This window comes from Pelodiscus sinensis, chromosome 20, assembly GCF_052426305.1.
Source record: "Pelodiscus sinensis isolate ZL-2025 chromosome 20, ASM5242630v1, whole genome shotgun sequence".
Taxonomy (NCBI): domain Eukaryota; kingdom Metazoa; phylum Chordata; order Testudines; family Trionychidae; genus Pelodiscus; species Pelodiscus sinensis.
Window position 1 is genome coordinate 30421531 of NC_143071.1, and position 25988 is coordinate 30447518.

Here is a 25988-nt window from a genome sequence, read left to right on the forward strand (position 1 = left end):
AAATTCTAGACTCTAAAATCCACAACTTTTTTCACTAACATGACTACTTTTGGAATATTTGTTAGGGTAGTCTAGTTATTTACCAAATATTCCCCGTACCCCCTTGACAAGCTTCTTGTACCCCCTGTGGGTAAGCGTACCCCAGGTTGGGAACCCCTGCTCTAGACTGTTCTTAAAAGCTGCCAGTGCTGATGACAATTGCACACCTTCCTAATTTGTTCCAGTACTTAATTACCCTGCCAGTTACAAAGTGTTTCTTTAAAGTCTAATCTAACTCCCCTTTGCTGAAATTTAAGCCCATTGTGTCTTGTCCTTGGCAGTTAAGGAGAACAATTTATCATCCTCTTCTTTATTCAAATCTCTTTACATGTTTGGAGACTTACGTCCCCATCGGTCGTCTTGCCTCCAGCCTAAAATCATTTTGTTCAATCTTCCCTCTCAGGTCATGTTATCTAGAACTTTAAAACATTTTTGTTGCTCCCCTCTGGACTTTTCCCACTGTGTGCATGTTTCCTGAAGTTTGGTGCCCACGCTATTCTGAAAGAGGCCTTAGCAGGGCCAAGTAGAATGGAAGAACGCCGTCTTGTCTTGCTTACAACACTTCTGCCAACACCCCTCAGACTGACCACTTGTTTTGCAGCTGTATTACACTTGATCTATTTTAGTTTGTGAAGGGTAGAATGGGAGTGGGGCTTTAGGGCAGAGTGGCGTGAGGGTGGGGCTTGGGAGGAAGGTGGGGAGTGGGGGAGGGACTTTGGGGCAGAGTGGAGGGGGCGCTCAGGTAAAAGTAAAAGTTGACTCTTATGCTCTCTTGAGTCAGTGTGTGAAAACAAAGATAATCTACACCCACCGCTTCCACTAGGCAAGGCCTCTCTGAAGAGACAGATTATCCCTGTGGGGTTTCCAGTGCTTTGTACTATATCATTAACCAAAGACCTGCCCCTTGGAGCTTTGCAATGACTAAATCCAGGTTTTCAAATGGGCTGCCGGAATTAGCACTTGGAGGTCACAAGCAGCAAATGCAGGTTGGATGCTTAATTCCAGATACTCCTTTGAGTAATGCTCCTATATTCATGAGTCTCACAGTGGGGTCTATGGCTACATTTACACTGCCTTGCAGTTTGGACACTGAGGGGCTACGTCTAGACTGGCATGATTTTCCACAAATACTTTTAATGGAAAAGTTTTCCGTTAAAAGCATTTTCGGAACAGAGTGTCTAGACTGGCAGGACGCTTTTCCGCAAAAGCACTTTTTGCAGAAAAGCGTCCGTGGCCAGTCTAGACGCGCTTTTCCGCAAAAAAGCCCCGATCTCCATTTTCGCGATCGGGGCTTTTTTGCGGTAAACAAATCTGAGCTGTCTACACTGGCTCTTTTGTGCAAAAGCTTTGCGCAAAAGGGACTTTTGCCTGAATGGCAGCAGCATAGTATTTCCGCAAGAAGCACTGATTTCTTACAGTAGGAAGTCAGTGCTTTTGCGGAAATTCAAGCGGCCAGTGTAGACAGCTGGCAAGTTTTTCTGGCAAAGCGGCTGATTTTCTGGAAAAACTGGCCAGTCTAGACACAGCCAGGGTGTAAACAGCCGTGTGCATTGAAGTGCTGTGGTGTAACTGCCCCACATGGACATCACCTAAAAGGTTCCTTGTTCGTGCTAATTGAGTCCTGTTTGAAGAGGACTACATGAACTAGGAATCTTTTAATTTGCTCTTGCAGCATCTGCTGTTGAGCAATGCAGATAAGTCCTACAACCCCCTGAATTCAAAGGAGTTATACCAGGTCCTAAATCAGCAGAGAATTTGACCTTTATTGTTACTGTTTTCAAGCTCTGGCTTTTCCTTATTATTTGCACTCATAACACTAACACCTCTTCTTCCTACCTCCTCCCTTACAAAAGCCTGCCTCAACAAAATCTCCCCCTAAAACACTATCCAGCAAACCAGCCAGAGAAAACCGTAACATGGCATGAGAGAATCCTAGAATCCTAGGGCTGGAGGAGACCTCAGGAGGTCATTAAGTCCATCCCCCTTCCTAAAGCAGGTTCAACCCCAACTGAATCATCCCAGCCAGGGCCTGGTCAAGCCAGAACTTGAAAAACTCTCGGGTTGGAAATTCCACGCCCTCCCTAGGGAACCCAGCCCAGTGCTTCACCACCCTCCTAGGGAAATAATTTTTCCTAATATCCAACCTAGACCTCCCCCACAGCATCTTGAGACCATTGTTCCTAGTTCTGTCATCTACCACCATTGAGAACAGCCTCTCTCCATCCACTTTGGAACCTCCCTTCAGGCAGTTGAAGGATGCTCTCAAATTCCCCCTCACTCTTCTCTTCTGCAGACTAAACAAGTCCAAATCCCGCGGCCTGTTCTCATAACTCATGCTTCAGCCTCCTAATCATGTTTGTTGCCCGCTACTGGACTTTCTCTGTGTCCCATTCTTTCTGGAGTGGAGGCTCAGAACTGGACACAATACTCCAGATGTGGCCTCACTAGAGCCAAATAAAGGGGAATAATCACTTCTCTAAATCTGCTGGCAATACTCCTAATGCAACCTAATACGCCAGGGCTACGTCTACACTGGCATGATTTTCCGGAAATGCTTAAAACGGAACAGTTTTCCGTTATAAGTATTTCTGGAAAAAGAGTGTCTACATTGACAGGATGCTTTTCCGGAAAAGCGTCCGTGGCCAATGTAGACGCGCTTTTCTGCAAAAAAGCCCCGATCGTCATTTTTGCGCTCAGGGCTTTTTTGCGGAAAAGACAACTGGGCTGTCTACACTGGCCCTTTTCCAGAACAGTTTTCTGGAAAAAGGACTTTTGCCTGAGTGAGAGCAGCATAGTTTTTCCGGAAAAGCAGCTGATTTCTTACAGTAGATCGTCAGTGCTTTTCTGGAAATTCAAGGGGCCAGTGTAGACAGCTCGCAGCTTATTCCGGAAAAGCGGCTGATTTTCCGGAATAAGTGGCCCAGTGTAGACACAGCCCATTAGCCTTCTTGGCTACAAGGGCATCCTATTGTCTGATATCCAGCTTCTAATCCACTGTAATCCCCAGGTCATTTTCTGCCAAACTGCTACTTAGCCAGCCGGTCCCCACCCTGTAACAATGCTCGGGATTCTTCCATCCCAAGTGCAGGACTCTGCATTTGTCCTTGTTGAACCTCATCAGATTTATTTTGGGCCCAATCCTCCAATTTGTCCATGTCACTTTGGACCGTGCTCATACCATCTAATATACCCACCTCTTCCCCCACTTAGTGTCATCTGCAAACTTGCTGAGGGTGCAATCCATCCGCTCCTCCAGATCAGTAATAAAGATGTTGAACAAAACCAGTCCTAGAATCAATTCTTGGGCCCCTCTACTTGATACCTACCACCAACCAGACATAGAGCTGTTGATCACTATCCATTGAGCCTGACAATCTAGCCAGCTTTCTATCTACCCTTACAGTCCATTTATTCAATCCATACTTCCTTAACTTTCTGGCAAGAATACTGTGGGAGGTGGTATCAAAAGCTTTGCTAAAGTCAAGGTCTATCGTATCCACCAACTTCCTCATGTCCACAGAGCCAGTTACCTCATCACAGAAGTTAATCAGATTGGTCAGGCATGACTTGCCTTTGGTGAACCCATGTTGAATGTTCCTGATCTCTTTCCTCTCCTCCAAGTACTTCAGAATGGATTCCTTGAGGATCCCCTCCCTGATTTTTCCAGGGAATGAGGTGAGGCTGACTGGTCTGTAGTTCCACAGATTGTTCTTCCCTTTTAAGATGAGCACTACATTTGCCTTTTTCCAACTGTTTGCATTCCATGAAGAGAGATGAATCAAAGATTAGCAAGTTCATGAAGGACTTTCCTATTGGTAATTGATTTTATGTGCCACGTGCTGAATGGGAGTTCCAACACCTGAAGATAGATAGATGTCATAGGTTTGTGCTCCCCTTTCTGCTATGCACCATCTCATGCAGACCATGTTTTTCATTAAGCCAATGTTTCCGTGTATAGAATGTTGATTTGTGGTGGGTTGATTGGCTGTTATCTTGGTCAAATCCTAGGTTAGTCTGGACTGATCATCCCTTGCTTGGCCTCCAGTGAGCTGTGGCAGTGCAAAGGGATGTTGCACCCTGTGTCTGTGGATTCTCTAACAGCAACGTAAGAGCCTTTGCAATGGCTTTAGTGAGTGTTATGATGCCCAGCACTGCAACACCAAGTTTATAGCAACATAGAAAGTCACAGGAACACGTTACAATTCAGGTAGATGCCTGATCTCCCTGTGAAATGCATGGAGAGAGATAGGTGCCATTCACAAATGCCAGAGCATGGAGTAGGGAGGTACCTGCACTAGCCAATAGGAGATGCCTTTGAGAGGGGTGTGCACTAAGTCTCACCATGGGAAGGCCAGGCTGCAGGATAGTGCCCATGTCTACTAGTGATTCATGAATGAGGAGTCTCTTGGAGTCAGGCTGCTTTGACTATAAGACCAAGCTAGGGAGGTGCCTGGCTCCACACACAGTGGCTAGAGGAGGAGCAGCCCTTTTTATAGCATTTGACTCAGTGATTAGTGTGCTCACCTGGCACCTCAAAACCCAGGTTCAATGGGAGCAAGGGCGGGAACAGGGCTTCACGGGGGCGTGTGCTAAACCCCTGCACTGCAGTCTCTCCTATTGAAGCACTTCCACTGGCAATAAGTAACTGATGAGTCACTGGAGCAGGGGGTGGTCGGTTGCCCCCCCACCTATCAGGGGGCTCTAACCATCAGGTGCCAGTTCTACAGTTCTAATGGGAGGAGCTGAGGGAGCCCCAGGTCGCTGTGGTCCACAGTCCAGTGATCAGAACAAGCACCTGAGAGACATGGGCAATGCCTGTTCAGGTCCTTTCTGCTATGGAAGTAATGAAATGTGAGTATCCCCCATCCCCAGGGAGTGAAAGCTGTTGCCCCCCTTCCTCCTACTCTAGCCAGATCCTAAAGGGGACTTGGTGAGACAGGCAGCCTCTGAGAACAAGGCTCATGGAGGAGTCTTCATCCATGGCAACTGTTAAATCAAGCTTGCTCTAAACAAGCTGCTCTAGTTCAGAGGTTCTCAACCTTTTTTGTGACGTTTTAAAACTTGGAGACTCCCCTCTCGACCCTGCCCCATCCCCACTTACAATAGCGAGAATGATTTGATCTGGTCACCTACCATTATGAATGCATTTGTTCAGGAGGTACTAGGCAAATTACAATCCAAGTTACACTGCATTACAAAAGTACCTCTTGTATTAGTACTGGACTCCAAGTAACAGAATTTACCAGTCCCCTTGATAATTACATTCACTATTAAATAATTATATCTTATTTCTACTGTGTGCTTTGGTGAATTCAGCTTCCCATCAGTGGATTACACCTTAGTCTGCTTTAGGGCCCTCTAGTGTCAGATACCATCTTTGTCCGTAATTATTTATGGTCAATCCCTACACTTCTCTTTTAGAAACTAAATGAATTACTTTGTTTTAGCTTCTGTGACAGACCCAGACCAGCTGGCTGCCACACAGTAACAGAGGGAAGACATGCTGGGGCTTGGGTGAACAGCTGTCTCTTCCCTGAGTAAACAGGGCCTAGCCTAGAGTAGCATAATCAGGCAGGCTTGCTGGAAGCTACAGGCTAATTAGACACCTGCAGCCAATTAAGGCCTGTGATGCTGCTTTAAAAGTTCTCCCCCTAGGCAGGCAAGAGGGAAGGAAAAGAGTGAAGGACAGGAAGTGCTGTGTGCAGGAGTTGTGTGGGTACGAGCTGAGGACTGACAAGCAAATACCAAAGGAAAGGGGCTGGGAGGAATTATTTGGGGAAGTGGCCCAGGGAAAAGCTGCCAGATAGGGAGGGGTAGTAACCCTGCCTGTTGCTGCTCTCTTAGGCTATGTCTACACTGGCGGGTTCTCACGCAAGGACACATCCACACGGCCATGTGCTTTTACACAGGGGCGTCCATGGCAGTGTGGACACTCTCTTGTGCAAAACTCTTATGGCCATTTTAGCCATAGGGATTACTTGTGCAAGTATCCCCTCTTGTGCATCCACACTGCTCTTGCGCAAGAGGGCTTGCACTTGTTAGAAAAGAGCGTAGCTCTTGTGCAAGAAGCCCTCTCTTCCCACGCGTTATTGTAAATCTTCTTGCTCAAGAGAGGGCAGGCAGTGTGGACGTTCTGTGGAAGAACCTGCCAGTGTAGACATAGCCTTAGGGTCCCTGGGCTGGAACGAGGAGTAGTGGGCAGGCCCGGGTTCCCCCCAAGCCTCCCTGCAACATCTCAACCTCTGCCTGAGAAGTGAGATCATAGATTTGGGGTAAAAACCCCTCTGGAGTCTTGAACTGGCCTGTGATGAGCCTGGCTCAGTAGGCGGTGGCTCCTGCCTCTAGTAAAAAATGAGGCTGTGTGGATTGCCCCAGTGAGCCGCTGAGGCTGACACTATCTGCCAGTTGCACCATGCCCACGGGGTGTTGCTGGAGCTTTTCCATAATACTTATGGTTAGTAAAGGGTTTTTTAGACTGTGACAGCCTGTCACTGATCGGGGGGCGGGGCGGTCGGAGCCCCGGTCGGCAGGAAGCCGACGCTCGGGAGCGGACTCCCCGGCGTTCCCCCAGCGCTAGCTGGAGGCGGCGGCGGGCGGAGGCACTCCCCCCGCGCCTGCGCCGGCTGCGCCATTACGGCTCCTTCCCCGCATCCCCGGACGGTAAGGGCGGGGGGGAGTAAACCAGCTGGGCAGCGGGGCAGCGGGGCACGGCGCGGCGACGTACCCGGAAGGGGCGGGGCCCCAGGGAGCGGCTAGCGCGGCGGGCCAGCTCAAAAGGGCTGGCCGCCAACGGAGGAGGAGGCAGGCTCCCGGCAGGAGCAGAGGAGCAGACCCGGAAGCAGGACGGAGCCCAGGCGGCATACCCCACGGCTGCCGGCCCGGCGCTGGTCCCGAGGCCTTCGGGACAGCCACTGCCCGTGGCGGTCGCTCAGCCCCTCGGCCGAAGGGGGGCGGACCCCACCTCGTCACACCCAACGGGAGCGGGACGTCCGGAGGAGGAACGGCACCCCAGAGCGCTCCCCAGAGGCCGCATCCGGGAGCGACACACCACAGGACACCGAACCAGGGTAGGTGCAAAGGCGGCGGGCACGATTGGCGAGAGCCGCCCGGAGGGAGGAAGGAGCCCGGGGCAGGGCGCTTTTGGCGACCTTGGGTGGACGAGTTGCGGAGGGATTAACTCCCTCGTCCACCGCGTCGGGGCATTAGCAAGCCCCGCCACTTAGGGCCCCAGGCTGGGACCCGGAGAGAGGGTGGGACCGGGTCCCCCTCCCTCCACGAAGGGAACATCCCACTCCCCGTGGCCTGAACAGAGAGACGCTACAAGCCACAACCCCGCAAGGGGAAACTCTGAACCAGGGGTCTGCTGCCCCGCCCCGCAGAGACGGGTAACTATTAACGGGTTCGCTGACCCCCCCTTCCTCCTGGGAGGGGGTGATCGCACCCATTGTCGGGGGTTCCCCATTGGGGCCCCGGGGGCCGAATAGGCACTAAGAGGGGGCACTAGGGTTCGCTGAACCCCCCTCTCGGACCAAGAGGGGGTGATCGCACCCCGAAACCCCCACATAGACCTTGAAATTATCAGGTTTTCATCTGTAGCTGTGAAACGTGTGGGGCTGCTACGGAACTTGTTTAAGAAAAATTGATGTGTGTGGTGATCAGCTGTGTAACTTTAAGGCCATTTTTTCTGAGCTACATCTTTAAGTGTTGATTAGACATGTTAGCTGGTCTGCGGGGGCATATCCTGTAGAATCTCCATCCATAGTAGAGTTGGACAAGCCCTGGCTGGGGTTATTTAGTTGGGGTTGGTCCAGGCTTTGAGCGAGGGGTTGGACTAGATGGCCCCCTGAGGTCTCTTCCAGTCCTAAAATTCTATGATTAAACAGAGTCGGGGACTCATATAAACTAGCTGCCATAACAGAATGAGTCACAGACACCATGCTCTCTCTCAAACTTTACACAAGGTTTTCTTTGCTTTGTGGTTTTCTTTGAACCTCAAAAAGCACTCCTCATGGCATGTACAGATTTGCTTTTGGTCTAAGGAAGAACATAGAAAAACAAGGAAATTATGAAGTTCACATATTTCTCCTTTCAGGGGTAAGATTATTTAATTAGTCAAGTGCAAAAGATACAAATTAAAGTTTGGGGAATATCTTTTGAGCCAAATTTATTCATATTAACTTTGGATAAAGTTTCAGTGACCATCTGGAGTTGATGAACTGACAGATATGTGACTTCACTTTAAAATGATTTTGAAATCTTCTTGGAAAAATTTAGGTTCTTATATTTTAGAAGAATTGAATTCACATTTTTAACATGGAAAATAGAAATGTTGTAGCTTTTCTAAACTTGAGCTAAAAATCTCAGCCAAAGTATTTTATGCTAAATGGGTCCTTTAAAAAATTCACGTGTGTCCCATGTGTGTTGCTGTGCTAAGCTACTTGTGCCATTGAGTGGAGAATCTCACAAAGCATGATGGATTATCAGGATCAAAGTGGAACATTAATGAGAGGGGAACGGAAAATTAATTTCTCCTCAGTTGCGATTTGCTGCCATACATGGAGGACACGATTTGCTTTGCATCAACACACTATTTTTGGACTTGGGCTGTGTGTCAGCTGGTAACGGCTGAGGCAAAGGTAACTGATCTTGAGAAAACATTGATCCATAATGGCCATAAAGGAACATCACTGGGAACGGTTTAAAATAGATGCAGTTAATATGCTGCACCCAAAGCTGCTGCTGCATTTGCTCTATAGAGGCTTTTAAATTCTTAAGAGGATTAACAAAAGAGTGGTACGCATTCACTAATGCACCAAAGCATCATTTCCATTAATATAGTGAGAATTTGTACAAAATACCTCTGGGCTGCAGAAAGACATTTTCTTTCAGAGGCTTCCAACCTACAAAGCCAAATTCAATGGTTCACTTCTCCATATACTGCATAAACAGACTGCTAGTACTTCAGCAAACCTGTCTGCTGAGGCATCGAAGAAATAACAAAGAAATGCAAGAAAGGAGGGCTTGTCAAGCTGTTGAAGACTGACTAGAGTTATGTTGTCCCAGTACACGCCTGTTCCACAGTAAAGTCATTGACACTTGTAGGAACTGATGCATTAGAAGTCCTCCCATTCCCTGCTCTTAAATTGCACAAATTCCCCCCTCCCCCCTCCAATTTGCACAAATGGAAGTCAGCCATAGGGGAAAATCCCTGCTTCAAGATGTTTTGCTATAAATCCAAGTGTTTTTGGAACGTATCTTGGACTTATGGTGAGGACAGCCTGTGTTCGGTAGCATTCTCACATGCTTTGAAGTCAATGGGGTAGTGATTTGAGTAAATGCTGTTCAGTGTAAGTAGAGATTAGTGAATCACATTCCTGATGGACAAAGTTGAAGGGCAAAATGTGTAACTCATAGAATCCAGAAACATAGAGGAAAATTCGGGAACATCTCCCTGTGGGATCATCTGCGGCTGAGAGAGTGCCTAGCTTTCTGGCTGTACTGTCTTTTCTGACCCATTATTTTGTGCTCTTAACTATAGAGTCATAGGGTGATCAGGTGTCATCGGGTCCAATCCCCTGCTCAAAGCAGGACCAATCCCAACTAAATCATCCCAGCCAGGGCTTTGTCGAGGTGGGATTTAAAGATTTCCCCCTCCCTAGGGAACCCATCCCAGTGCTTCCACCCGCCTTGTGAAATATTTTTCGTTAATATCCAACCTAGACCTCCCCTGTGCACTTATCAATACTGAGAGCAGCCTGGATCCATCCTCTTTGGAATTTCCCTTAAGATAGTTGAAGGCTGTGTGACAAACCAGGCCGTATCTGGGCACAGCTGAGGGCGTCCGCTCAGGGCAAATTGCTCGACTTTGGGGCTCCTTACAGCCCCCAGACTAGTGACCTCTCCAAACAGGCCACAAACCAGGCCCACAAAGCGCTTCAGCAGCCTGCTTGAAGCCTCACGAGCAAAACCCCTCCGGCATCCCAGCAATATCCGTGCCCCAGATGGTCCCGGGCCTCATACACCGGTGGGGGGGTCTTAGAACCCAATCCCACCTACCCTGAACAAGTTCTGTCCGGTTCCAAGAAACCAGCCACAGATCCCTGGTCAATTTGCCCTCTGGATCTTACCCACAAATCATGCTGAGCCAATCCTTTCAAATCTACAATCTAAAGGTTTATTACCACAAGAAAGACAAGCATGAGAGTGAGGTTGCTAATCTCCCAGTCCTCGATGCAGGCTCTAGCAGAGATGTTACAGTTGCTGGCTTAAAAGTCCTTGTTGCACATCCCAGATCAGGATGGGTTCACAGGTCTTTCCGGCTCTTCGATCCCTGCATTGCTGCCTCTGGGACGAAGTGCTGAGCTGAGTACCAAGATGGAGTCAGCCACGTGGCATCTTTATACATCCTTCCTGGACTCTTCTTGGCTACCTCAGGTCACCTGGCCTATCCCTGTGTTCCCTGCTGGCAGCCCTTAGGTGTTGGTCACCATTCCCAAGGTGTGTCCTTGGCCCCTTGAGTGCCATTGTCCCACAGGGCCTCGCTAATTAGCATGTCTATAGGCTGGGCTCTGCCCAATGCTCAACCACATTCAGAGAGACTTCCAGTCTCCATACAGATTACAGATTCCTAACTCCACACACAGACATTATACAGCTCTATGAAGAGCAGAGACAGAATCAGAAGGAAGTAGCTTTTGTTTGACCCCTCTCATGGCCCCCTTTGTACCTCCTTTGGGGTGAACATCCCCCATGGGTGCAGCAGTGACCCGGCTGCTCCCCTCACAATCCAGTAACGTGACAGGCTGCTATCAAATCCCCCTTCCAGTCCCCCCTCTAGACCATGATACCTAGATCACATTGTGCCTTCAGATAACCGGTACCTTTGGAAATCAAGGTGGTTTCTGAATGCGTACTTTCTCTTGGCATTAAAGAGGTTAATATTGGGTATACATAACCCAATCCCTAATTTTTATTTTGCATCTCTGAGCAACAAACCGGGACTAGGCACAGGAGAGGTTAGAGAATCATGGGCAAAAACTAATACAAAAGATACAGCCTTCCAAAATGCAAGTAGTGCATTTGGGGGAGGGGGCAGAAATTATCTGGAACATACATACACAATGGGAGGCAGAAAGTCCGTGAGGAGTAATACTTGAGCAATACCTATGGGTGATCTTCCTTGCCCTTAGCTCCTATGGGAGCATGGGCCATCAGCAATTTCTTTCCAAGCCTCTCTACCTATGGTGATGATAGACAGGAAATTAGATACAAGGTTACAATGTGATAATGATGAAGAAAAAAGATGAGCATGTGATCATGTTTCACCCACACAAGTATGACATTCCAGAGCATTCATAGATTCATCAAATGCAAGGCGTGGCAGGAACATAGTTGTCACCTTATCTGCCCTCCTGTATAACACCAACCTGCATGAATTCCCTTTGAACTGGAGAGTATCTTTTGGGAAAACATCTGACCCTGGTTTACACATTGTCTGTGATGGGGACTCCACCACGTGCTTTGACCAGAGATTCCAATGATGAACCGCCCTCCCCATTCAGCTATTGCACCTTACTTTGTGAATGACTCCTATCTAACTTTTTTGCCTCTTGCAGGTCCTGTGATCAAGCCAACCCATAACCTTTCCCTTGCCAAGCTCCATAAAGAGGGCTCCTTGCATCTAGACCCCTTGAATCATTCCTGTCTCTCTGCTCGGATCCCGCCCCAGTTTATCAACACACTTGTAGTGCTGGACTTGGTCACAGCAGCTTCAGTCAAGTACCGCAGAACAGGCCTGGTGAACAGAGCAGTGTCTGACTGGTGGTGAGGGGCACTGGAAGGCTCACCAAGCCAGTAGGCAGAGGCTGCAAAAAGGCACAGAAGGGAAGCAGCGAGAAAGGAAAGCAGGCAGCAGGAGAGAGGCTATGGCTTGTCCAAAGGCAGCGGAAACCCACATTGTAAGCAAACTGCCCCGGGTGTTTGATGTGCACAGAGCAAGAGGCGCCTGACCAAGGGCTTTAGCAGACAGAGTCATAGCAAGAGCCGATGGCTGGAAACTAAAACTAGAGAAATCCCAAGGAGTGTCATTTTTAACAGTGCGAGGCATGAACCATTGTGACAGCTTACCAAGGGCGCCGGTGGATTTCCCATCACAGGGAACTTTCAAACCAAGCTGGGAAGTGTTTCTACAAGTTCTGCTCTAGTTAAAGATGAATAATTTTGTGGCAGTTCCATGGCCCTGTGTCACGCAGGGAATCAGACCCCACAATCACAAGGGTTCCTTCAGCTTTGGAAACTGACTCTAAAATATCCCGTGGACTTGCAAGTCAATGAGTCTTCACTGTGCTACATTGTGGTATGGCCTCAAAAGGAATATCACACTCAGTGTTATGAGCCACGACCATCCACAGGGGACATGGCTGTGTGAAGGGAATTGTGAAGACAGCCGAGTCAGGGGACTGGGTTAGTGGGAAAGAGAGAACTTCACCTAGCTTGGCAGTGATGACTACATGGCCTGGACAATGTAATTCTTCAGAGACACGATGAGCAGGATGAGAACGGAGAGAGAGACCACTGAAGCTTAATACCAGGAGGTGCTGCTGTGCTGCAAAGATTCACTTGCAGAGCGCATCTGAAAATACCGGGTAGGGACCAGTCTGCTCTGGTGCTCAAGAAATGTGGGGGGGGTACCTTGCTGGTTGCTATGCTGGGCGGGGTTGTGAGTGACCTCCACTGGCTGCTGCACGGCCCAGCAGGGCAGGGATGAGTCATTATGCAAGGGGGCTTCGAAACTCCTCAGACAGGTATCTCCCGGGGAGCGGAACAATGGGAAGAAGGGGAGTGGAGCCCTGGCTGGGGACAGGGCTGGAAGTGAGGGAGTTAGTTTCTGTCTGGGAGCATGGAGGAAACAGCCTAGGGGAAGGGGCTGGAATTTAGGGGCCCAGTCTCCCCAATCTCCAGGGGGGCTGAGGCATCCTAGGCCCGGTTCTGGTAACCAGATGACATCTGTGCAGTGCTGTATCCTGGAGAAGCAATAAACTCCCGCTATTCTACTGGCTGGTGGAGTCTGTCCGTGCCACTACGGGGGTGCAGGAGATGGGAAAACCCCAACGCGCCGTCACAGCAGCGTTTCCCCTCTAAGATTTGGTATGGACAAGCGTGTGTGGAAGGCTTGGACAAGGTGCAGTGCAGGTACATCATCCTTAGCAGAACCCACAGCCATACACCAAAGCTGAGCTAAACTTTCTTCACCCTGGCACAGAGTGTCAGGGAAGGAACATGCTGCCTTGTCCCTCTTTTCCAGTTGACAGCACCTGCTGTTGCTATTTTTATTCCCTTCCCCGACTTTGCTCTGTTACCTCACTGTCCCTCACCCCCTTCCTTCTCCCTCTTTCCCACTGGCTTCTCACTCACCTGCTCTGTGACTGGAGCCCCTCAGCTGTTCTGGAATACACAAAGCACTTTTATATGACTTAATCTGACCCAGGCCAGCATAAATAGAGCCTTTTAGTATGGAAAATGGATTCCTGCTATCTCCAGGATCTGAAGTGCCCAGTAGTGTCTTAGCAGGCATGTAGGGATGAGACTTTTACAGCAGGATTTCTGCTTGTCCTGGGCCAAGATTCCTGGTAGCTCTCACTTTACAGAGAGCACCGCAGACACACTGATGCAGTCTGCGCTGTGCATTCCTCTTTGCACTTTCCACAGGGGACCTGCAGGGCATTGAAATCTCTCTACGCATGCCCCCCTAATGTTGACAGCATGGCGGAAAGCAGCATTTGCAAGCTGCAAATCCCACAGGGGATGTTTTAGAAAATAATTAATGTATCAACTAACCAGAAGCAGCACAATCTGTCCAGGGTCTCAGCGCTTCTCTGGAAACCTTAGGAGGTTCTGCTCTGTTTTTGGTGACAATTTAGCGGCTGCTGATAAAGGTGTAAGACGTCCCAGCCTCTGCTCTTATTGGATGATGGCTTTATTCTCGTATCTGGGAAACACTGTGTCCTGACCCATGGCTCCTGGGAGGAGTCGTTCCATTGATTTCACTGATATAAAATACGACTCCGTACCAAGCAGGGTAGCAAAGTCGGGCCCAAATGAGTAGAAATTGTGGCTTGATGTCACTGGGCAGTTCCTATTGCTGGATCAGTATCAAAACACTGAAACAAAATGATGGCTCTCGGCAGTGCAGTCTGTAGTGGAATCAGTTCCCTGCCAGCTCTGGTGGGGAACCTGTTGGGCTTTCGAATCATGCCGTGTGCACCCAAGGGCAGACAGGACGAGAAACTAACGCACTTCGGGCACATTTCTGAACAGAGAGGTCGACTTTGAGAGTTCCTGGGGGGTGCTTGACCACCCCTCCACCTCTTGCCTCCACTCCTCACCCCCATCATGCCACTTCCTGCCTCCACTCCACCCTGCCCCCCAGCATCTCCTGCAAGGTGCTGAGCCAGCAGGTGAGGCACTCCAACCCTGGAGCAACTCTGAGTTGGCGCCTGTGCTTCTGAAGACAGAGAGTCCCCAGAACAGCTCTTGTGGTGCTACAGTGCAGGCCTGGTAGGTTAGCTGGGAAACATCCACCCCATTGCGTGGCGTTGTTAAGCCAACCCATGCCCCCGTGCACACACTGTGTGGGAGGGCTCAGAGGTGCAGCTCACCTGGCTTACATACCCTTTCCCACTGGCATAGGCAGTGTCTGCACTGAGGCGCTGCAGCTGCAGGGGTGTCTTTGTGGTGTTTTGGTGTAGACAAGCTCTTGGACGCTGCTCTGATGCACAATTCCCTTCCCTGCTTCCCCCTTGCTCCTGGGGAACTTGTGTGTTGCTGGCCTACAGTAAGTACACGGATTGTGCTGCACCGGCCTGTGTGCTGGGGCAGGGAAGAAGTAGCCAAGTCGCCTGCATTCCCTGCCCACTTTCTGCTCTGGGGCAGAGTGGAGCACCCTGGCCATCGCCAATGCAGAGGTGTTTTTATTTCCCTCACTCCCCTGTGAGGGCAGGTAGTCCCAGCCCCTCTAGCCCATGGTCTTCTCTTGCCCAGGAGCACGGAGGGAGTGAAGTGACTCCAGCGAGGGAAGCAGGACACGTGGCTCTTGAGGCAGGGTGATGAGTGAAGTCTACCCTTTTGAAATAAAACTTTCCATAGTCTTTTGATTGAATTACTGTCCATTAAATTCAAGGCAAGGACCTTGATATTGGCACTTAGAGCGACAGATTCTCCACTGCAACAATTTGTCTCTGGCACCGATATTATCTTTAATAGATAATTATCTTGCCTTCCTAATGACCATTGACCCAATGTACTGTACCTCTCCTGGGTCCTCAGTGGGGCTTGTAGAGGTGGCCGTTTCTACCCTTCTCAAATAAAAGAGCTATCCGAGAATGAATGTCCCTTGTGCAGAGATCTGCTCAGAACAGCGCTGGAAGCTGTTCCCTGTGAGACAAGGGACGCACGTTCATTCCAAAGGTTTGGTTAGGGATGGGAAGTGGGGAGCTGAAGTGGAGACATGAATCCTGCCAGTCCATGCTGCTTGCCCAGAGCGAGGATTGTGATCTGCAACGTTTGTTAGGAGATTTCTTCCTCAAGTAGGCTCTAGAGTCTACACCACTCAGCAAGGTCTTTTTAAAGGGAATATTCGAAAGGCCCATAAATCATGGGGGGGGGGAGAGAGCAGGAGGAGTGAAGAGAAGTGAAACTCATTATTTAAAAAGTGTAACGTTTAAAATAAATGTATAAATCCCCGAGTTCATATATTTGGCCCAGCTCATATTCCCTCTGCAGTTGGCAAAGCCATGTGCTGCGCTCACTCCTCCCGAGAGGCCCAAACTCCCCCACAAGTATGAAGATGTCAGCGAAAAACTAGCTTCTTTCTGCTGAAACCTAACCCCAGGCAGCAGGGATGCCGAGGCGCATAAAAATAGCTGGCTGGTCCTTTGAGACGTGCTTGAGGAGGGATTGCTGAGCCCAGGATAGCGCGCGGATTTTCATACCAAATCAGACCTTGGAAGGTCCCTCTGGTCTGGAATGTTCCGGGGGAGGGGGGGGGTGAGATTCCCGCACAACCCTTCCCCCTGCCAGGCTGGGGACAGGGGCAGCTTCCCCTCACATCTCCACAAAATGCTGGGAGATCTGTGGGGGTTCTGTCAATTGTCTGGGGACAGAGGGGTATTGCCCTTGAAAATGGTCCTGCTGCTTTTCCTGTTGCCACTAGTGCTGCAGCAGTGCTCCAAGCCACATTGCCAGCATTAGGCTCTACCCAGACGCAGCCTTCCCTCACATCCCAGTCTGTCTCTTTGGCTGTGTCTGGGGAGAGCCACATCTACCACAGGCCTTACCTGCTGCCTCGTTAATCTGAGGGAGACGTTGTGCGGGACAGGACCCATGTCCCTCTCAGGGGGATGCAGACTGGGCAGAGAACAGGCTGAGTCTAGACTCAGGGGCTGCGAAGGGCTCCAAGTGAGGTGCAAACACTGAGAGGTGCAGTACACGAGGCACAGCTCCAGTGCCCGATAGTCACATGACTCCGCGAGAGACACAGGGCAATTTTCTCCTGTTCTCTCCAACCGCAAGAGTAGCAGAGCTGCGCAGGGATTCCTGTCTTCACCACGTCTCAGAGGGGCAGCCATGTTAATCTGTAACTTTAAAAACAACAAGTGCTCAGTGGCACCTTAGTCACTAACAAATATATGTAACTGTTATATATAGCACCCTAAGCTGTCACCACCCCTTCTTCAGATGAGCTTGAGTCTTCTCCAAGACAGTAAAGCTACAGATGCTGAGCAAGTACCAATATACCAGTTGTTTTTCCCATAGCAGGTTTTCTGTGAAGAATTCAGACTAGATGTTCCTACCATCACTGCTCATCCTGTCAGAATCTCACCCTTCTCTGTCGTTCATTTGGGAGCCACAGCTATTGGATCACTTCCAGTTATAGTTGGAAATTCAGTATTTCCACATGTGTGTGTGGGAGGGCACCTGTCATCTCTGGTGTCAGACCAAAGACGCTGGCTATCAGCTAAAGCTCACTGTGCTCACTAGCGGGACTTTCAGCTCCATACAACAGGCCTTTCTGACTGGTCTCTGTGCACTGGTGTATTACGAAAGGGGAGCTGCAAAGGGAAACGCAGCTTTGCACTCGCTCTTTCCCTGTGGTGTTTTGCAGCATGAAAGGTTTGTAAAAAGAAGCTGTTCACATCTGCTTAGGCAGGCCGTCCTCTGGCCGCTGGAAAGCCAGTGTTAGTCTGACAATGAGTGCAGGGGGTGCAGGCTGAGGCAGGATAGAGATTTTGGTCAAACACCTGGGGGGGGGGATTGGTCTGTTAACCCTGCTGCACTGCAGGGGGAGGATGAACTAATGGCTCCGAAATATTTAGCACCGCTCAGCAACCCTGTGGGGAGGTCCCAAGAGCATCCTCAGAGAACCGTCTGGGAACCCAGGCTTGCTGCTGGAGCATCCCAGCATGACTCCAATCGATTGCAATGGCTCCCCCTCCCCCTCCCCGGCCCCCAAAGCCTTTCAGCCTTTGTGAACTGCAGAGAAGCAAACCAGGGAGCCAACTCGGTTTAAAAGCTCCCATGCAGGACATGGTTGTGCCCCCCTGCTCCTCCAGCCATAGGGCTGGTTTGCTCAGCAGCGGGGAGCCAGGCTGGCACGAGCATGCTGCAACTAGCAGTGTGGATGGTCCAGCTCGGCTAGAGCCTGGGGTCTTAAGCCCACCCTACGCGCAAGTCACCAGCTGCAACATCCATTCTGCTCCTCGGCTCATACCCCACCAGCTGTCCCCCATGTAGGCAGCAGCAGCCCCCCAGCAATGGACAAGGCAATGAGAAAGCACCTGACACGCCACTGGGCAGGTGGGACATTGCATTTTGCAAAAGGGCAGGTGGCCCAAACACACTAGCCCAGTGGTCACCAACCAGTAGACCAGGATCAGTAGAACTTGGAGCCTTTGACAGGTGATTGACAGGTTTGGCTGGAGGCTCTCAAGTGCTGGCACTTCATCTGCCCCCTGCCTTGGAGCTGCCTCCCACCCCCGGGCACGGGTAGAAGAGGAGGGGGTGCTGATGTCAGGCTGCCCCTCCCCCACCCTGTACCCCATCTCCACAGAGCACGGGGGCAGGGATGGAGAGAGTTTGCTGGCTGCTTTTGGGAATGGTGCAGGGCCAGAGTAGGGGTAAACCTGCTTTAGTCCCCTGCACCACCACCCAGAAACCACCTGTGATACGCGGTGCCCAGCTGGAGCCAAAATTCCAAACCCCGGCCCTAGTCCTGAACCCCTCCTGCATCCCAAACTCCTGCCCCATCCCTGAGTCCCGCTGCACCCGAAGGCCCTTCCAGAGCCAGCACCCTGAACCCCTCCTGCACCCTAACTCCCTGCCCCAGACTCAGCTCAGAACCCCTCCCACACTCCAAATCCTTTCGCCCAAGATCAGAGTCTGCATTGCCCTTCCCCACATCCAGCCCTCTGCTGCCAGCCTGATAAAAGTGAGTGAGGATGGGAAAGGCAGGGAGGGCGGGGCCTTGGAGAAGAGGCGGAGCACGGGTGTTTGGGTTGGAGGTAGATCCTGGGTTGCACTTCAATTCAACCAGCGATCTCATGCTTAAAAAGGTTAGAGACCACACTAGCCGTATCTCCCCACCGAGCAAGGCAGAGTGAGATCACACCAGGCATCAGCCACTCCAGTATAGTCACAAACAGGGGCCTTCTCCTAGAGTAAGGCTAGAGGGGGCCACTAGGCTAGCCAGTCGCACCTTCTGTGTGTCACAGACCCGCACATGGACCCAGCAATGGAAACAGGATTCCTCCGGGCAGCCCACCAGAGATGAGGCTCCTATGTGCCCCAGGCAGCAAACAGCAGGCCCCAAGGAGCTGCAGGGCCCTGTGCCCCTCAAGGGCAGGAAAACAATTACATGAGATGAAGCTGGCAACTGCCCCCACCCACATGCTTCAGAGGAAGATGGATCCCTTCCCCCTCCCGGATCACTGCCAGTGTGACCTGGAGAAATTCCCTGGGGGATCAGTTAGACCCAGAGCCTGAGAGCAGAACCAGCCAAACACCTGAGAGAGAGAGAGAGAGAGAGAGAGAGAGAGACTGCCCTGTGCCAGCTCAGAGCCTGGCACTCCCCAATGCCCTGTCTTCAGCCATGGATGCTTCAGAAGGAGGAGATAAAAATACCCTCCCAGAACACTCTCGAGGGACCCCATCCTGACTCCTACTGGTGACTGGTTGACGCCCTGAAGCATGAGCCTTAGAGACATCACACATCCACAGCCCCCATCCTTACGCACAATTGCAGTCATCACTCGTTCAGCTCTCCCTCCAAGCTACTTAGGGTGTCTGCCGTACAACTGCTACCGAGATGCTGTTCCACAATCTCCCCCTCTGATGCGTCTGCTTGATATGATTATGCAGAGGATCGTTTCACGAGGCGTAAGGGCCAAGATGAACACGTTTTCTCCCTCCTCCTTATGACACCCTTTTAGATACCTGAAAACGGCTCTCACGTCCCCCCTCAGTCTTCTCTTTTCCAAACTAAACAAGCCCGATTCCTGCAGCCTTCCCTCATAGGTCATGTTCTCTAGACCTTTCATCCTTCTCGTTGCTCTTCTCTGGACCCTCTCCAGTCACTTGCAAATGGAGCATTCTCTGGTTCATGAAGTCTTTAACTCAAGATTTGGGGAAATCAGGGCCTCAGCCAGAGGTTACGGGCAGGGCGGCCGTCAGACTCCCGCCTACCCTGAGCGGGGCTGGAGCCACCTCCTGCCTGTCCCCACTCCAGCACCAGGGCTCTGGCAGGTATTTAAAGGGCCTGGGGCTCCAGCCGCTGCCATTGCTGCTGTAGTGGCAGTGGCTGGGAGCCCTGGGACCTTTTAAATTGTGGGGGCACCTGTCAGCTTCCACACACCCACCCCCCTCAGCAGGCCTGGGTCTGGGCTTACCACCGGAGTGGGGGGGGGGGGGGGGTGAGGTTCTGGGGCCTGCGATGTGCAGGGAGTCGGCTGTTATGGTTCCTTGTGAGAGCCCAAAGGGAGGGTAATTAGCCAAGTTCGGGCCATGGTGGGTTCGCGTCAGCGGGGTCTTTGAATTATGGGCTAGACCAGGAATCCTTGCATGGAATCCTCTGGCCTGCCAGACTGGAGGACCACAATGGATCCTGCCAGCTGGGGACACTGAGGCTGTGTCTACCCTGGCAAGTTCTTGCTCAAGAACACGTCCACGTGGCCAGGTGTTTTTGTGCAAGAGCATCTATGGCGGTGTGGACGCTCTCTTGCCGAAGGAAGCTCTGGTGGCCATTTTAACCATAGGGATTTCTTGTGCAAGAAACCCCTGCCCCACGTCCACACTGCCCTCTTGAGGAAGAGCTCCGGCGCAAGGGGGCTTACACCTGTTAGAAAAGAGAGTAGCTCTTGTGCAAGAAGCCCTGTCTTCCGACGCTGTGCTGTAAATCTTCTTGGGCAAGGACAGGCGGTGGGGATGCTCTGCGGAAGAACGGCCATTCTTGCGCAAGAACCCACCAGTGTAGACGTAGCCTGAGACAGCTGCAGAGAGCTGCTCTTCTGCTTTCTCAGCCCTGGCTCTTTTCTTTCCTGCTTCATAACAGTGATCCAATGGCATTACGGATACTCAGCCCTTGCCCGATTTTCCAGTGTGCAGTTCAGTCTCCTGCTCCAGACATCTGTCTTCACCATTTGAACCTGGCAAGTCAAAGCTCCTTGTGTTAATGGCAGGAAGTGGATTTGCTTTGGCCGGTGCTCCCTATTTTCTGGCTCAGAGTGCACCCAGCCCACGCCTTGCGACTCCCGCCTTTAATTGGCTGGGGGAGGAGGGGTCCTGTGACTCCCTCCAATCTTCAACCTGGGCTCACCAGCCACATCTTGCCTGTCAGTCCAGCAGGGCTCCTGCACCCCTGTTACTTCCAGGTGACTAGCAGCTTCCCTGAACCAAAGGCTGTTTGTTCCGCTGGTGGAAGAAAGTGTTCGGAAAAGACGGCATTTAAACCAGCAAACAGCCAACATGCACATTGAATCATCTCATTTTACAGCTCTCTGCCAGCTCAATCAGATCGGCTTTCCTCCGCAGTGCCCAGCTCAGAACAGCCTCCTGGGGTTATTTTCAGAAGCCAAGGAGCTCCTGGGAGCCTGGTCTCAGTTTATCTCCCCGACTCTGTCCCTATCCCACTCTCTTGCCTCTGTTCTCAGGGACGCTGGGTTTTCTGAATTCTCCCACCCTCTCTGTGCATCTGGGACCAGTTGCTATCTTACCAATGGTGCCTTTGCCGCCGGGTCTGGCTGTAAGGTCGCCAGGTTCTCTGGGGCAATGTTCGGTGGTAGTGGCTGCGTTCTGCCTGACTGCCTTCAGTCATTGTTCTGGCAGCTGTAAGTGCCTGTTGGGGGTGTGATTTCAAACTGCCTGACATAGCACCCCAGAGAACCAGCGAATGAAGCTCGTTGAGATACAGACTCATTACCAAGTACCTTTCTCCGCTCCTTACATTCACATTCATTTGATCATGGCTCAGTCAATGAGGGCAAATTTCTCCTGCGGGAAAGGCAACTTCTGCAGAAGGCAGTTTCCTACCAAGCAGTGGCCACATGGAATGTGCTTCGGTTATCTCATGTAATCCCCAAGCCATACACGCTTCCCAAAAGCAGGGCTAAACCTCGGGGCTAACCCTCCCCGGCGAGTTACACGGCACAGCAAGGAACCCCAGATGGAGAGCGGTGCTGGACGCCTGGAGGACGGGAGGTAGGTGTGTGACGTGAACGGCCACGGTCCCAGCTCCACACCTCACTCACGTGCAAACGTTCTGTTTTACACACAACTAGGTTATGAATTCACAGACGGGGCAACAGCCTGAGACAGATCCTTAGAATTTGTGACTCGTAGCATCCAAGTACAGGCACTCAGCCCTTTGGCATTGCCCCTCTCCTTCTGCCCCCAGAGACCTGCCAGGACACCTGTCCTAGATCACAGCCACACATCAACACACCTGGACATTTTGCAGTGGCAGGTAAGTCTGCGCAAGGCTCTTAGTCTCACTTGCTCACACTGGTACCAGGCCTAAGCAGGGCTCTTCTTCCCTTCCTTGACCTAGTGGGCATGGCGGCATTCCTGACTTCATAGGAATGGGTGGGACGTCATTTGGAGAAGCTCTGTTGTACCCTCAGGGAACCACGGGAGCCCTGGGGCAGCACGCCGCTATGTTGAGCGACTACCCCTGGAACATCCCTTTGTGGGCTGATGCAGAAGTCGAGTTGCATTTCTGACTCAGTTTCCCCTAAGGGGCATTCAGTGAGGCTTTTATGTAGTGCACAGTGCTCTTTCACAGGGTCTACTTTATTTTATCAAATACCAAAACATGGTGCACAAGCAAGCATTTGCCCCAGAACCCTAGTTTGGAGTTGGGAGAGTTAAACTTGATCTGTCCACTTCCCATGAGTCCATCCATCTCCTCCAGCTGGGCTCCTTACTGCACCCTCTCGGCTCAACACCTCCCCTGGAGCCAATCTCCTGCCATCTGTTGGGAAGATTCCCTCTTTAGACCCAGGGCTTCTGGGTGTGTTAACAGGTATGTTGTGAGCAAGACACAAGATGTCATTCTTCCGCTCTACTCTGCACTGATCAGGCCTCAATTGGAGTATTGCGTCCAGTTCTGCGCACCGCATTTCACAGTGGTCAAACACTGGAATAAATTTCCCAGGGAGATTGTGGAATCCCCATCTCTGGAGATATTTAAGAGTAGGTTAGATAGCTGTCTATCAGGGATGGTCTAGACAGTATTTGGTCCTGCCGGGAGGGCAGGGAACTGGACTCGATGATCTCTCGAGGTCCCTTCCAGTCCTAGTATTCTATGATTCTATGATTCTGCAGAGACCAAACCACTACAGCTCTTCTCACACAGGGCGGATGCTACAGGCAGTGGACCAGTTTACCTACCTTGGCAGCACTCTTTCCCATGCAGCTAACATTGACATAGAAGTCACATACAGAATAGCGAAGGCAAGTTGTGCTTTTGGTAGACTGCGCCCCACTGTATGGGAACGTTGAGGAATCAGCCAAGCAACAAAACTGAAGGTCTACAGAGCCGTGGTACTCACGACCCTTCTGTATGCCTGTGAAACATGGACTGTGTATCGGAGGCACGCAAGACAGCTTAATCACTTCCACATGACTTGTCTTCGCAGAATATTACGCATCAGATGGCAAAACAAAATACCAGACACTGAGGTTCTCTCTCGAGCAAGTTTACCGTCAGTCTACACTCTGCTGATGAGTGCACAGACTAGATGGGCAGGTCATGTCATTCGTATGCCGGACGAACGTATACCTAAGCAGCTCCTTTTTGGGGAACTCTCTACTGGTAAATGCTTGCATGGTGGACAGAGGAAACGTTACAAAGACACACTCAAGGCCTCCCTGAAGTCGTTCGGAATTCATACAACCACCTGGGAATCGCTGGCACACAACTGCCCTGCCTGGTGCAGTCTCATCCACAAGGGATGCCAAGCTCTCAAACAAGGCGCATCTCTGAAGCACAACACAAGCGCGTGCTGTGCAAGTCCAAAGCTACCCGCGCAACGATTGCAATGCCCACACGTCTGCCCAACATGTTCCAGGACATTTGGTGCCCGAATTGGCATCTTCGGACACACTGTATCCAATCTCAAAGCACTTAGTGGTGTTGAGGTCTTCATCGACCACGATGGACGAACAAAAACACACAGCTCTTCTCTAGTGCGGGGTGCACTGCCTCTGATATGGACCATCTGCTGCTCTCTGGAAAGGTCTTTTTGTGGTGACCAGAGCTCCCTAGGGGCTTAGCATTTGTAGCCCCCCCCCCCTTTTTGGAACCTCTGCCAGGCCTCCTTTGCTGGTGAGCTCCCTAACCAGCTTCCCAGTGAAGCTTCTTTCCTGAAGAGCCACCTGTCTTCTGCAGGCTTCCCGCCTGGGCTCTCCTCTGCATTCCACTTGGCCCAGGTGTCCCTGAGCTAGCTGAGGGCCCCCAGCCGCAGAGGCAATTCACTGCTCACAGGTGGCCTGGGTAGCTCGTTCTCCTCAGCAGAACATGTAGCTGAGAGGAGCAGGACAGCTGCTTGGTCAGGGTTGTGAGGATTCTACAGGGAAGGTCTTCTCTTTCCCGTAAGGGCCTTAATCAAGCAGAGGGGAGGAGAGCAGCAGGAGGAGGCAATGAGAATAGCTGGGGAAATGGAGGGCCCAAAGGGGAGGTGAAGGAGAGAGTTTGGGTCAGGCTCAGAGGTTGGGACAGGAGGAAGGGCTTCTGTGGGGAGCCTGCCCCACCAGGTGCTTCTTGCAGCCAGTGAACCAAAGGGCTCCTGAGAGAAGTGAGCAGGGCAGGATGTTGTGGTCCAGGGGGTCTGAAGAGCTGTGCAAGGAGACCAGGGAGGGTGAAGAGCTGCTGAACTGTAACAGCCACAGGCCAGAGGCAGGAAGAAAGACTTTGCCGTGCAAGGTGGCTGCTCTGAATGCCATAGTGCCAGGAGGGGCCAACCTTCCTGGCCCATGCATGTTCCGAAGCTTCAGGGGGTAGCCGAGCTAGTCTGTACAGAAAAACAACAGCAAATGGTTTAGTAGCACTTTATAGGGATCACGAGCTTTCGCGGGCACAGCCCAAATCCAAAACTCCCGTCATCTGAAGAAGGGGCTGTGCCCACGAAAGCTGGTGATCCCAGCGACATGTTTTGTTGGTCTGTAAAGTGCTACCCGACCATTTGCTGTTTTTCACTGGCCCAGTGAGCCACATACCATAAGCTGCAGAAGTCTGAGGGCCGGGGTTTGGGGCTCCAGCCCGCACCCTACAGAACAGAAGACCCTACCTCAGCACCCTGCGCTTCCCGCTGCCCAGTCTGGGAACCTGAGCATCGGAGAGTGGGGGCTTGTGAGCTGCCCTTTAATGATAAAAATGTGGCATGTAGCTTGTGAGCCACCAGTCCCTTCTGCCCCCGCTGTGGGGACACAAGGACTATGTCTACATTCACGGCTTTTTGTGCGAGAAATATGCAAATGAGGCAAACCGTGGAATATCGCCAAGCCTCATTTGCATACCTAATGAGCCGCCATTTTGCAGAATAGGCCCTTGCGCCAGAAGGAGCTGTCTACACTGCCCCTTCTTGCGCCATGCCGTTATTCCTGAAAATCAGCATAGCAGCATTGCGCAAGAGGGGTTTTCTTGCGCAAGGAGAGGCAGTGTAGACCGCTCCTTCTGGTGCAAGAGCCTCTTCTGCAAAAATGGCAGCTCATTAGGTATGCAAGTGAGGCTCGGCAATATTCCACGCTTAGCCTCATTTGCATATTTCTCGCGCAAGAAGCCACAAGTGTAGACATAGCCAAGGTGTTTGAGAGCCATGCATACAGACGGAGCTGAGGTATGGAAGGAGGATATGGCAGGAACTGGGCCCTTCTCACAACCCCCACTGCGGAGACAGGCAGGAGGCCTGAGGTAGCCATCCATGCTGCTGAGCAAGGCTGCACTGTAGTAACATCCACGCCCTCCTTGGGAAGCCCCGCAGTAACACCCTCAGTGAAACCAGGGCTGCCCCGCAGTCACCCCCTATTAGAACTGAGGAGGCCCAGTGGAAACCTATTTTAACCTATCACATTTATCTCAAAAAACTAGTTTAAAGTACTCTGGGTCCAGAGACACAATTGCATGGCCTGGCTCTAGGACAGAGGGAATTTGTCCAGAGGCTTTAATTGGGCAGTTCAAGACCTTAATTTGTTTGGGTTTCTTTTAAGTGTAACCTTAGCTCTGAATTTTCTGTATCTGCAATGCTTGTTTTGTGACTAAAAACAGCATCACTGTAAAGTTATTTTAATCCTTCGGCATTGATAAATGCTCTCAATCTTGCCGTGATGCCTGCCTGAATCTGTAGCATGCCTGACACAGTAGTTCTAAGAGATGTGAACTGCTCCATTCTTTCTATTCAAAT

General features: G+C 51.1%; 1 long non-coding RNA gene across 1 annotated transcript; it reads left to right on the forward strand.

Annotated features, from left to right (window-relative positions):
• Positions 1 to 2754: 2754 nt before the first annotated feature.
• On the forward strand, positions 2755 to 19546 carry LOC142819074 (uncharacterized). The gene is made up of 3 exons (XR_012896773.2): positions 2755 to 5681; positions 5719 to 7106; positions 11655 to 19546. It is a non-coding gene; the product is annotated as an uncharacterized LOC142819074 (long non-coding RNA).
• Positions 19547 to 25988: the final 6442 nt, after the last annotated feature.